The sequence below is a fragment of the Callorhinus ursinus genome, unplaced genomic scaffold (genome assembly GCF_003265705.2).
Source record: "Callorhinus ursinus isolate GAN/ISIS: 27379988/994484 unplaced genomic scaffold, GSC_fseal_2.0 scaffold52, whole genome shotgun sequence".
Taxonomy (NCBI): domain Eukaryota; kingdom Metazoa; phylum Chordata; class Mammalia; order Carnivora; family Otariidae; genus Callorhinus; species Callorhinus ursinus.
The window spans coordinates 6,403,918-6,417,432 of NW_027397114.1; positions in this window are offsets into that span (position 1 = coordinate 6,403,918).

Consider the following 13,515-nt stretch of genomic DNA (forward strand, 5'->3'; position numbering starts at 1 on the left):
AAACCATTTCCCTAATGTTAGTTATTTCAGTTAACCCATACTTAAAAAAAAACAGGTTTTTTTTCCCTATTTAAACATTTTTTTTAAGGTTTTATTTATTTATCTGGCAGAGAGAGCGAGAGCACAAGCAGGGGGAACAGCAGAGGGAGAGGAAGAAGCAGGCTCCCCGAGTAGCAAGGATCCTGATGCAGGACCCGATCCCAGGACCCCAGGATCAGGACCGGGGCCGAAGGCAGACGCCCAACCGACTGAGCCACCCAGGCGTCCCTTTTTTTTTCCTATTTAGAAAAGTAACACATTCTCATTGTCAAGAATTTCAAAGATAAAAAATAAAACCCATCCCATATTCTACCACCCAAAGTTTATCAAAGCTATTCTTTTGTTGTATTTTCTTCAGTTGTTTTTCCTGGCCTATGCATATGATTTCAAAATTGAGCTTCTGCATGAACATTTGTGTATCTTGCCTTTTAATTTAATATTATTCTCAGTGTCATTAAATATTCTCCAAGAGCATGACTTTAAGGATTTCATAGTATCCAGTCCTTGATGTGTGTTATCAGGTGGAAAAGCATTTCTGCAATTATGGATCTTGGAGGTAGTTTCCATGTTTACTTTTAAAAATAATTCATAAGTGAGAAAGAGAACACCGTTATGCCCCTAAGTATGTTCGATAGGGAGATGAGAGTTGAATCTTCAAAATTCAAGGAATAGAATGCTTCACATTTTTTAGGTAAAAAATTCTTCCTCCCCGGCATTGATTGGGAGGAAACAAACGGGGGGGGGGGCTTTTAGAGTGCTTGAAATATTCCGTGTTTTGATCAGGGTGGTGGTCACACGGGTGTGGATGCATGTGAAAGATTAATTAAGCTGAACACATAAATCTGTGCACTTTTAAAGTTTTAAACTGCTCTCACACTCCTGCAAGTTTATGTCGGTTTCCATAGAGAGAGAACAATGCAGGAAATAGGTGGAGGAAGGGGTGGGGACCAGCCCAAACTGGATCGGGTCACCCCTTGGCTAGGTTCACACAGCCCAAAAGTAAATATTTGACAGCTAGTGATGAAGGGGAGAAAGAGCCTGGCCCTTCTCCCCGCCCCCAGTGCTAACCCTGGGTAAGTAAAGATGGGTTTTCTATTCTAATTGTGTTCCATGGCTTTGAATTTCCCTGGTGAGCAGGAGAGGAGTAAAAATAGGGTAGAAGAGGTTTACATAGAGGGTTAAAATGAACATATAAGCAGCTGACCCTGCTAGCATTCTCATGGGAAACAGAAGTGGGCTGCTTTCTGTATCATGTAAAAATTTAAAAAACAATTTCAGGAAAAAGATTCAGTTTGGATCTATTTTGTAATCTATTTTTCACTTAGAAAGATGGCAGGCAGGACCCAGAGCCTGTGGGTACAACTGCCCTCCCGGACGACAAGGAGGACCCCTGAGGGCCTGGAGTGCTGTCTGGTGTCTGAGTCTAGTTTTATTGGCACTATCTGGCGTGGCACTGTGTGCTGTGGACAGAACACATGCTTAGTCCCTGGGATGTGGAAGGAGAGGAGAAAACCCTTCAAACTATTTGGCACCAGTCATTTCCTGTTGTGCTTTGGATAGAAGACAGTTACAACCACTTCTTGGTATTCAGCTGTAATTTTTAATTTATTTTAATTTATTTATTCATTTATTATTTATTTATTTATTTATTTGTCTTATTTAATTTTTTAAATTTTTAAACAAGATTCTATTTATTTATTTGTCAGAGAGAGAGCACAAGCAGGAGGAGCGGCAGAGGGAGAAGCAGGCTCCCGGCTGAGCAGGGAGCCTGATGTGGAGCTCGATCTCAGGACCCTGGGATTATGACCTGAGCTGAAGGCCGATACTTAAACAACTGAGCCACCCAGGCGTCCCTTTAATTTAATTTTTTAAAGTAGGCTCCCCGCCCAGCATGGGGCTTCAACTCACCACCCTCCACTGACTGAGTCAGCCAGGTGCTCCTGTGATTTTTAATTTTTTATTATCATTTCACTCCCTTTCATTTAGGATCGGAATGAAATTGGATTTTTAATATCTGATGAAGACATCAAAGACATGTTTCCATGTCAGGAAAAGATACCATGGGTGTTTTATAAAAAAGCTTCTCCCCTTCCCACTTTTGAGGTATAACATAATTCAATAAAGTGCATTAATTTTAAGAATATGGCTCAAGGAATATTTACCCATGTAACCATCATTCAGAATAAGATATAGAACATTTCCTGCATCCATGTAAGTTCCTTTCCAGTATAATATTCCAGAGATAATTGCTATTCTGATTTCCATTGCAATGAATTAGTTTTGCCTGTTCTTGCATATAAGTAGAGTCATACAATATACTCTTTTGGGTCTGCTTTATGCCATTCAACAAAATGTGTGATCTATGTTGTTGTGTGTATCAGTAGTTTATTCTTTTAAATTGCTTTATGCTATTCCATTGTATGGACATACCACGACTAGTTTATCCATTCACCTCTTGATGGACGTTGGAGTTGTTTCTATTTTTGGCTATTATGGATAATCTTGAACAGTTCTTCTGGTGGACATATCAACTCATATCCTATAGAATTTCTGGATTATAGGGTAGGTATATGTTTAATTTCACTAGCTATGTTGTGTCTTTAAATCAAATTATTTATACACCAGTCCTAATTTCCTACAACTGGTACAAGTGCTCAGATTTAAGAGGAAGAAAAATCCAACATTGATGTAAAGGTATGATTACAATTGTTTGAATTTCTATAATGAGCTAATTTTGAGGGATCCTTGGGACAGCAGAAATTTGAGTTTGCTGATAGCAGAGCATTAAGACTCAGGCTCTGGTACTTCTTGTAACCTCTCTCCACTGATCTAGTCTTTTTTTTTTTTTTAAGATTTTATTTATTTATTTGACAGAGAGAGACACAGCGAGAGAGGGAACACAAGCAGGAGGAGTGGGAGAGGGAGAAGCAGGCTTCCCGCCGAGCAGGGAGCCCGATGCGGGGCTCCATCCCAGGACCCCGGGATCATGACCTGAGCTGGAGGCAGACACTTAACGACTGAGCCACCCAGATGCCCCTCCACTGATCTAGTCTTAAAGCACAGTTGCATCTGTAAGTTATATCTGTGTGAGTCTCACTGAACCCCCCAATGCAAGTGCAAGGAGTCAGGGCAAAGAAGAACTGCGACCAAGGTCAATGGTCAGGATCAGCGGGGCCCAGCGACTCTGGGGTGGGGGGGTTACTGCTAAAAGATGGAAGTAATTCTCTGGAGTCCTGATTTGGAAGCTGAGTTATGACTTGGGAAATTTATTGCCCTGTGGTTAGGAAGAAGTGATCTATTTTCCTAGGTAGAATCTCCATTACTGGTGACAGGTGTCTGGAGCCAGCTTATTAAAAACAGTCATTTCAACCCCCAAAACGAAGATGCCACAGTGTGTTGGAACAAAATGCTAATTCGCAGCTCCACATCATAATCTGGGACATAGAGAGAGCATTATGAGCATTTTAATATTCAAGAAGAGGGAAACCCAGTGCTATTTCTGCAGCTACCCTCTGAGTCCAGGGAGCGTTAGGAGCTGTCTTTATTTCTCAGGTCCCACACCCCGGTCCCAGCAGGTTGACACAGCTCACAGGCTCTCACCAGTCACCTTGAGCTGCTCCTGCCCTGCTCTTGGCCTGGCCTGAGACAGAGCTTACGTCCATCCATGCACAGCAGCTGCAGTGGACCCCAGTGAACTCTGAGTTGATGGTTTGGATTCAAGTCCCAGCTGTGCATGGGAGAAAGCTCTCTTATGTTTGTATGGTGCTTTTTAATCTTCCAAGTACCTGTGTACCATCTCGTTTTCTATCTTGTGTGAGGTACAGGGGAAGAATCACCCCATTTTACAGAGAGGGTAAATGAATACCCTGGAGGCAGCACCTTGTTCTTTTTTTTTTTAAGATTTATTTATTTATTTATCTATCTATCTATTTATTTATTTATTTATCTATTTATTTATTTGACAGACAGAAAGAGCCAGAGAGCACAAGAAGGGGGAATGGCAGAGGGAGAGGGAGAAGCAGGCTTCCTGCTGAGCAGGGAGCCCGATGTGGGGCTCAGTTACAGGACCCTAGGATCATGACCTGAGTCGAAGGCAGACGCCTAACTGACTGAGCCACCCAGGCACCCTTTGTTCGCTGTTTTGGGAGGCAAAAGGAGCCTTTACTCATTGGCTTTTATCTCTCTCCCCTGTGCCGCTTTGAGAGTGGATCAGAGAGGTTTGAAAGAAGGGAGCAGGAGAAATTTCATGAAGATCTTTCAGGGTTGAGCCCGTTTTTATGCTCCCACAAAGTTTCTCTACTCCCACTCCGGCTGAATTGTCCAAATTATCAGTGAACTTTCTGTGTCATGCAAGGAGATCTAAGGAAATGGTCAGGACAAGAATTAGCCACGTGACTGAACCAAGTGCAATTACTTAACAGACCAGCCCATCAATAGATACCTCATCTGAAATGCTTGGAGTGGGGGCATGGGGATTGGGGACCCTGATTTCGTAGACATGACGGTGGCAGGGATCCCCCAAGAGGTGCGGTTGAAGGGTCATTTTCAGCTATTGGCAAAGCAAAATATTCATAATTTTCGAGTCTTGGTTTCTATTTTAACAAAAAACAGGGATCTTACATCATTGCCATGGAATATTAGATGTGTCCCAATACATGTGGCTGATTTCATGTACTGTCATGGTTTATATCACTCATATAAAACTGCCCTACAAAGTTGTGTCCCTCCAGGAATTTGGGGTCACGTGCTATGTGCCTGACACTTTAGCTGAAGACTCAAGAGTATTTTCTTCATTCTCCTCTCCCCTTTTTTAAAATAGCTGGATAAACAAAATGAAGTCATCTAAATTTCTAGTTGTCTTTTTTTTTTAAAGATTTTATTTATTTATTTGAGAGAGAGAATGAGAGAGCGAGTGCATGAGAAGGGGGAAGGTCGGAGGGAGAAGCAGACTCTCTGCTGAGCAGGGAGCCCGATGCAGAACTTGATCCCGGGACTCCAGGATCATGATCTGAGCCGAAGGCAGTCGCTTAACGAACTGAGCCACCCAGGCGCCCCTAAATTTCTAGTTGTCTTAACATCAGTGGCCTGACTGAATTTTCCATCTGGATGTTTAGGGCCTCGGGTCTGAGGCATGGGAGATCTGAAAATGTGGTGTCTGGGCCTCTTGTGGAGTGTGTGTAGGTGGCAGTTAAAACCAGCATTGCCTCCTTCCCAGCATGGCCCCAAATGGGGAGGACTTGGCCTTATAGGCAGAACTGGGCTTGGACCTGAGAATCAACAGCCTCCCTTCCTAAGGCTGTTCTCCTGGACAGTGAGCCTGGCTCTGAAACAAAAGATTCCCCCATTCACATGCAAAGCAACCAGGGGCTTCCTCGGGAGAGCCTCCTGCAACCCTGTGTGAGTAACCGGAGACGGATTGTTGTTTCATTTCAGAGATGATTTGAACGACTGATGCAAGCCTTTTCTCAACAGAAGCATTTTATTTGTCCCCGAGAAGCTTTCCTCGGAAGCATCTCCCGTGCCCCATATATTGTTTGTACTCTGAATGTTTCTGTGCCCCAGATTCATGTTTGGCACAGCTCTTGGGCAAAAGTGTGACTCTCCGGGCTGAGAAGTCTGTCTCCAAGTTGCCAAGGGGTTTTCTAGGGGGCCCATCTCTGCCACCTCGCTTCAGTGAAGAGGCTGATGGGGTCTGCCCTGAAGCTTAAACTACACCTCAATCCATATGCTCTACTCTCTAAGAGCAGGAAACTGCAAAGCTGAGGAGCATCTGGGGAGAAAAGCAAGTGGGGATGAGGCATTTCCCTCCCCCCAACCTAGTCTTGAACCCCCAAAAGGAGAACTGAACCAGGTAATGATACACCCTCAAGTCCCGATTACCTGCAAGAGAATTTTCTGCCATAGATTTCTCTTAGCCAAACTTATGATCCACACTGTTGACATCATGACTTCACCCTCTCCACCTGACTCTCCTGCAGTCTTTAGCACCTGCCACAGTTGATTCCTTCCTGCAGCAGGGAGCTAGAAGTCTGAGAAAAATGAGGAAAAATAATTGATCCTGATATTCAAGGGAGAGGACAGCTTCTCTCCGGCTCTGGTTCTGTTTTCTGTGTCACATTGTTCCAGAGAGACAGCAGGTACAACAAAGAGGTTGTGGAAATCACCCTGTTCACTCCACCCTCATAGCATAGCTTGGGAACTTGACTTCAGGGCCCCAAGTCCTGACTCTCTCTAGGTGCTGGATAAATTACTGGTTGGATGAATGAATAAATGGGGGAGTGACTAAATCAGTATATTCCGGGAAACCATCAGGGAGCACAGAACACAGAACAGTTACCTATCACACAACTGCATTCAAAAGGAAAACTGTAAATCATAAAGTTTATTTGATATGGGGTTGCCTTTCATTGTTAACTGAGAGATAAGATTTAATACTATCTTTTTTTAAACTTTTTTTTTAAGATTTTATTTACTTATGTATTTAATTGACAGAGAGAGACCCAGCGAGAGAGGGAACACAAGCAGGGGGAGTGGGAGAGGGAGAAGCAGGGAGCTTCTCCTGCAGAGCAGGGAGCCCGATGCGGGGCTCGATCCCAGGACCCCGGGACCATGACCTGAGCCGAAGGCAGACGCCTAACGACTGAGCCACCCAGGCGCCCCAAGATTTAATACTATCTTATGGCACTTGATGAAATGCCTGCCATACCACCCCTTACTCCTTCTTGTCTCAGCCCTATAAGTAATTTCTTTATCCCAAAGTCTTCAGTGATCCCTTCTTGAAGGCCTTCAGAATAAAGCCTAAACTCCACATTATGCCCCCAAAGGCCATATAAGATCAGAGTCCTATTTACATTTGCAGCCTTAACAGTTCACACTTAACTGGTGCTTAGTTGTTTACAGGGTGCTCACCAGCGTTGTCCCCTTTCATCCTTCTCACCATGCTGGGAGATGGTAACTCCCCCCCAGTGTACAGATGAAGAACCTACTAGCTAATAGGAGAGAGGGAAAGAAAATAGACAGGAAGAAAGAGGAGACAAGAAAGAAAAAAAAGAAAATCAGACCGAAAAAGACAGAGAAAAAGAGAGAGAGAATGACAGTGAGAGAGACAGAGAGACGGATTCAGAGAGAAGCAGAGAGCATGTGTCTGGGAAAGGTTTGGAAGGTAACTCCAAACCCGGCCACCGAAGGGCTCACACACCAGGCAGGACCAGTCCATGCCAGCCTCTGAGATGAGGAGGAGGCTCCACACTCCTGCAGTGGAGTCTCATCCAAGGTTTGGTCTCGCCTGTCCCTCCAGGAGGCAGGCCCTCCCCAGTATCACCTCTACAGACCAAGCAACAGAGAGGGGAGGGGTCTCTAGGCTTCCTCGGACCTCCCCAGGTCCAACACCCATTTGCCTCTAGGAGCTGAATCCCAAGGGCAGGCTCCCCCCACAGCCTGAATTGTGCAGCCTCTGGGGATAGCGTCGTCTGGCGGGAACGCATCCGTCCTGCTCTTGGTAGTGGGCACAGTTGTCAGGGAATAATCCAGCCTCCGGCTTCAGGTTCCTTCCCTAACAACTGGGGAGGAGTGGCTGGTAACAGGCTTGGCTTCAGATTCCCCCTTCCTGGGCGGGGAGGGCTCTGAAAAGGGACAGAGAAGGCTTGGGCAAGAGTTAAGGTTGTGGAAGATAACAGGAGAGGAAGAAAAGGGGAGTATGTCAGAGGGGGAGACGAACCATGAGAGATGATGGACTCTGAAAAACAAACTGAGGGTTCTAGAGGGGAGGGGGGAGGGGGATGGGTTATCCTGGTGATGGGGATTGAGGAGGGCACGTTCTGCATGGAGCACTGGGTGTTATGAACAAACAATGAATCATGGAACACTGCACCAAAAACTAATGATGTAATATATGGTGATTAACATAACAATAAAAAAATTAAAAAAAAAGAGTTAAGGTTGTGGGTGAAAGAATTTTGACCTTGAGTTTACCTGTGTCCCTGTGAATCCAGCCAGAGATGAGGGGATGCATGTCCGATTCCAGGTGGATGAGGGCTTCTGTTCCCCACTCTGACTGCTTCCCTTCCATTGGTAGAGCATCTACAAAAGAAAGGGCCTCAATAGCATCTTGTTAAAAGTGGGGAAAGTTCCAGGGTGTCTTTCTTTGTTAAAGATTTATTTATTTATTTGAGAGAGAGAATGCAATCAGGGGGAGTGTCAGAGGGAGAGGAAGAGAAGCAGAGACTCGAGGCTCAATCCCAGGACTCTGAGATCATGACCTGAACCTAAATTGAGAGTTGGTCACTTAACTGACTGAGCCACCCAGGCACCCCCAGAGAGTCTTTCCTAATCAATGCCAATTGGGTGAATATATTCTATCCCATCACCCACTACCTGGGTGAGTCACTTCCTCCTGATTCCTCTCATTTAAAGTCCTGTCTTCAGCCTTCAACTAGAAAGAAAAATGAACAAGGATATAGAAGAATTTACATGATCATCAACCAAAAGGATCTAATATGTATTAATAGAACATTTCATCCAATAACAGCAGAATATTCATTGTTTTCAAGTGTCCAAGGAACATATACCAAAATAAACCATATCCTGGGCCCTAATACACACTTCAACCCATTTAAAGCAATTGAAATCACAATGAATGTGTTCTCTGACCATAATGGCATTAAAATAGAAATCAATAACAAAAAGATAACGTAAAAATGTCTAAATACTTGGAAACTGAGCAACCGCTTCTAAATAATCCATGGGCCAAAGAAGGAAGTCTCAAGGGAAATTTAAAAATACATTAGGCTGAGTGAAAATGAAAATATAACATTAAAATCTGTGGGACACAGCTAAAGCAGTGCTGGGAAAGAAATATGTACCACTAAATGCATACTTTAGAAAAGAAGAGGGGTGTCTGGCTGGCTTAGTCGGTAGAGCACGTGACTCTTGATCTCAGGGTCTTGAGTTCAAGCCCTATGTTGGGCATAAAGATCACTTTAAAAAGAAAATGAAGGAAAAGTCTCAAACCAGTAGTCTAAGCTCCCACCTAAAGAACCTAGAAAAGAGTAAAATAAATCCAAAGCAAGTGGAAATAATAGATAAGAACAAAAATCCATGAAACTGAAAACAGAAAAAAGAAAGTAGTAACACAAAACAGAAAAGAGGGCGCCTGGGTGGCTCAGTTGGTTAAGCATCTTGCCTTCAGCTCAGGTCATGATCCCGGGGTCCTGGGATCGAGTCCCGCATTGGGCTCCTTGCTTGGCCGGGAGCCTGCTTCTCCCTCTGCCTCCCATTCTCCCTGCTTGTGCTCTCTCTCTCTCTGACAAATAAATAAATAAAATCTTAAAAAAAAAAAACAAAAACAGAAAAGAAAAAGAAAAAATCAATAAAACAAGGAGCTGATTATCTGAAAAGATCAATAAACTTCCAGCAAGATAGACACATTTAAAACGAGAGAGAAAAAACACATCACCAAAATTGGGAATGGAATGGGAGATATCACTGTAGACACCACAGACATCAAAAGAATAATAAGGAGGAGCATCTGGCTGGCTCAGTTGGTGGAGTGTGTGAGTCATGAGTTCGAGCCCCATGTTAGGCATAGAGATTATTTAAGAATTTTTTTAATTTAAAAAAAAGGAGAATGGGGGAATAGTGTGTAGCAGGTTGAATAATGGCCTCCCAAGATACTAGTTCCTAATCCCTGGAACCCATAAATATTACCTTATTTGGAAGAAGGGTCTTTGCAGCTGTGATTAAGTAAGGATTCGAAGATGAGATTATCCTAGTGGGCCCTAGTGCAATCACAAGTGTCCTTAGAGAGGCAGAGGGAGATGTAACACACAGAAGAGGGGAAGGCCATGTGACCTTGGAAGAAGAGGTTGAAGTGACGTGACCACAAGGCAAGGAATACTGGCTGAAACCAGAAGATGGAAAATGCAAGGAATGGGGGCGCCTGGCTGGCTCAGTCGGCAGAGCATATGACTCTTGGTCTCAGGGGTAATGCGTTGAAGCCCCACATTGGGTGTAGAGATCCCCAGAGCCTCTCTGGAGGGAGTGTAGTCTCATCAACATCTTGATTTTGGCTCACTATACTGGTTTTGAATTCCTGGCCTCCAGAGCCCTAAGAGAATAAATTTAATGGTTTTTATTTATTTATTTTTTTTTAAGATGATGTGGGGCCCGAACTCACAACCCTGTGAAGAAGACCCAAGCTGAGATCAAGAGTTAGATGCCTGACTAAGCCACCCAGGTGCCCCAAATTTAATGCTGTTTTAAGCCACTAAGTTATGTTAATTTGTTATAGTAGTCACAGGAAACCAATACACTCTGACCACCTCTACACACAAAAATTTGGCAATTTAAATGAAATGTACCGATCCCTCAAATAACACAAACTACCACAACTCATCTAGTATGAAAGAGGTCATTTGAATAGTCCTATGACTATTAAGGAAATTGAATTTATAACGAACGCCCGCCCCCTGCCATTTCCAGGCCTAGATGCTTTCACTGGAGAATTCTACCAAACATTTAAAGCAGAATTAAACTCTACACATTTTTTTTAAGTTTTCATTTATTTATTTGACAGAGAGAGACACAGCGAGAGAGGGAATACAAGCAGGGGGAGTGGGAGAGGGAGAAGCAGGCTTCCCGCGGAGCAGGGAGCCTGATGCGGAGCTCGATCCCAGGACCCTGGGATCATGACCTGAGCTGAAGGCAGACGCCCAGTGACTGAGCCACCCAGGTGCCCCTCTACACAGTTTCTTGCAGAAAATAGAAGAGGAGGAATACTTACGAATTCGTTTTATGAAACTAGTATTACCTTGATACCAAAACCAGATAAAGACAGTACCAACGCTCCCACCCACCCACCCACACACACACAAAACTACAGACCCAAATCCCTAATGAATATAGATGTATAAATGTTTAACAAAGTATTAGCAAATAGAATTCAGCAAAATATAGAAAGAAATATATACCATGACCAGGTGGAGTTTATTTCAGGGATGCAAGACTGATTCAATATTTAAAAATCAATTATTGTAGGGGCACCTGGGTGGCTCAGTTGGTTCAGTATCTGCCTTTGGCTTAGGTCCTGATCCCAGGGTCCTGGGTTAGAGCCCTGCATAGGGCTCTGCATCCAGTGGGGAGCCTGCTTCTCCCTCTCCCTCTCTCTCTGCCCCTCCCACTTGTGCATGCTCATTCTCTCTCTAAGATAAATAAAATCTTGTAAAATATCATTGTAATATAGCATACTACCAGTCTAAAGAAGAAAAACCACATGATCTTATCAATTGATGTAGAAAAAGCATCTGACAAAGTTTAAACATCCATTTAGCAATTAAGAAAAGAAACCTCTCGGAAGAATAAGAATAAAAGGGAATATCCTCAGCTTGATAACAAGCATCTATAAAAAACCAACTAACATTTTGCCTAATGGTAAAAGACTGAATGCTTTCTCCTTAAGATGTGGAACAAGGCGCCACTTTGAGAGGCCTCGTGAGCACACATGTAGACATCCTAGTTGCACAATCAGTCTCCAGCAATACCCGTGGCAAACAGTTGCCCTGTGGTCTAGTCCTGGACTTCAGAGTGATTATGCCAGTGGCATACTCTTCTATCCAGAAGGTAGATCTATTAAAGAGGCCCACACAGGCTTTAGTCCCAGAAAAGGGGGCTATGCAGGCTTTAGGTCATTTAGACAGCAAATCGCAGGGTCTGGACCTGGGACACAGTCAAGAAGGGGGGATGCCCAGGCTTCATGTGGGGACTATCCTTTTTTATTTATTTATTTAAATTCAATTAGCCAACTTATAGTACCTCATTAGTTTTAGATGTAGTGTTCAATAATTTATCAGTTGGGTATAACACCCAGTGCTACAGATTATTAATTCTTCCAGTGGGGTCTGGGAAAACAGAGCTTAATCAAAAATATTGACACTTCTGCAATAAAACACATTAATATTTATTCCAGGTGGGTTAAATGAAGACTATAACTCACCTGTATAAATTCCTCATGTCATTTCAGGTCAGATTTTGCCACCATATGAGTGTGTGCCAAACTTCAGAAAAGGCTTTTGATTTCTCAGAATTTTCGAGATTTCAGAACTTGCAGATAAGGGGCTATGAAACTGTAATAGGATTGAGGAGTAATCCATGACTGCTCAGCCGAAGACCCATTTCTAGACTCCCTTCCAACGAAGTGTGGCTGTGGGTGACTAAATCCTCACCGACAGAATGGGAGCAGAAGTGAGGAGGGCCACTTAGGGTCTGAACTTTAAGATAGGCAGATGGGCCTACTAGCCAGCTTCCATCAGGATGAGGAAAAAGTCCTCATATTGATGAAGCAACCATATGGAAGGAACCAGAGTTCTCAGATGGCCATGTGGGGCAGAATCCTTACTAACCTGGACCGCTCAACTCAGGACTGCCACATGGGAAAGAAAGAAACTTCTATTCTTTAAGTCACTGGATTTTTGAGTCTCCAACCCACTTAGCCTTGAACTAATTTTATGAGACAAATGCTGCGCATATTCAAGATGGAAGGTATTGTCCCTCACCTCAAGTGGGTTCTAGTTTAAAGAAGGAAAATCATTCACATACAGATAGTTCCAATAAAACGGGCTATGCTGATAGAGCTGCTATGGAAGAGCGAAGGCCCACAAAGAGGCTTCAGGGAGGACGTCTTCGAAAACACGAGGCCTCAGCTGAAGTACAAAGATTGAAAAGGAGTTGGTCAGGTAAGAAAATGGAAAAGTGTATGTTGTGGGTTGAATTGTGTCGTCCTAAAAAAAGAGAGATGTTGAAGTCGTAATTCTCCAGTGCCTCAGAGTATGATCTTATTTGGAAGGAGGGTCATTGTAGATCTAATTAGTTAAGATGAGTTCATACTAGAGTAAGATGGGCCCTAAATCCAATATGACTGGTAGCTTTTGTGTGTGTGTATGCATATTTTTTTTAATAGCAACTTTTAAAAATATAAAAACAGCTCATTACAATGACTTTTCATTTTCTTTTTTTCTTCAGGAATCAACTTTCTTCTACCCTTACCCTCCCTTGTGGCTAGAGCCTTTAACAAGACATGGCAGATGCACATCCAAGACCCAGAGAAAGAGAGAAATTCTCCAGACGGCCCCTCCCCCACCTCAGAAAGGTACAGGGCGCCCGGCTGGTCTCCGTGGCCTCTCCATGGCCTCTGGGTCATGTCAGGGGAGCTGCTAGCCTGGAGCAAGATTACCGAAGACCAGCAGTTTCCACTGGGGCCCCTTCCTCCCTTCTCACCAGATGGAATCACACATTATAAAATAATCCATAAAAATGCAGTATCAAAATTATCTTCCACATGCTACATCCATGGAGAGCCCACCACCAGGACTCACATCGGCCTTTAGCTTTTCCTTAAAAGAAGAAGATAAAAAAGACCAAGAAGAAGAAGAAAAATAAAATAAAATAAAAACCCAAGTCCTAATACCTCAGAACATTTTGGTA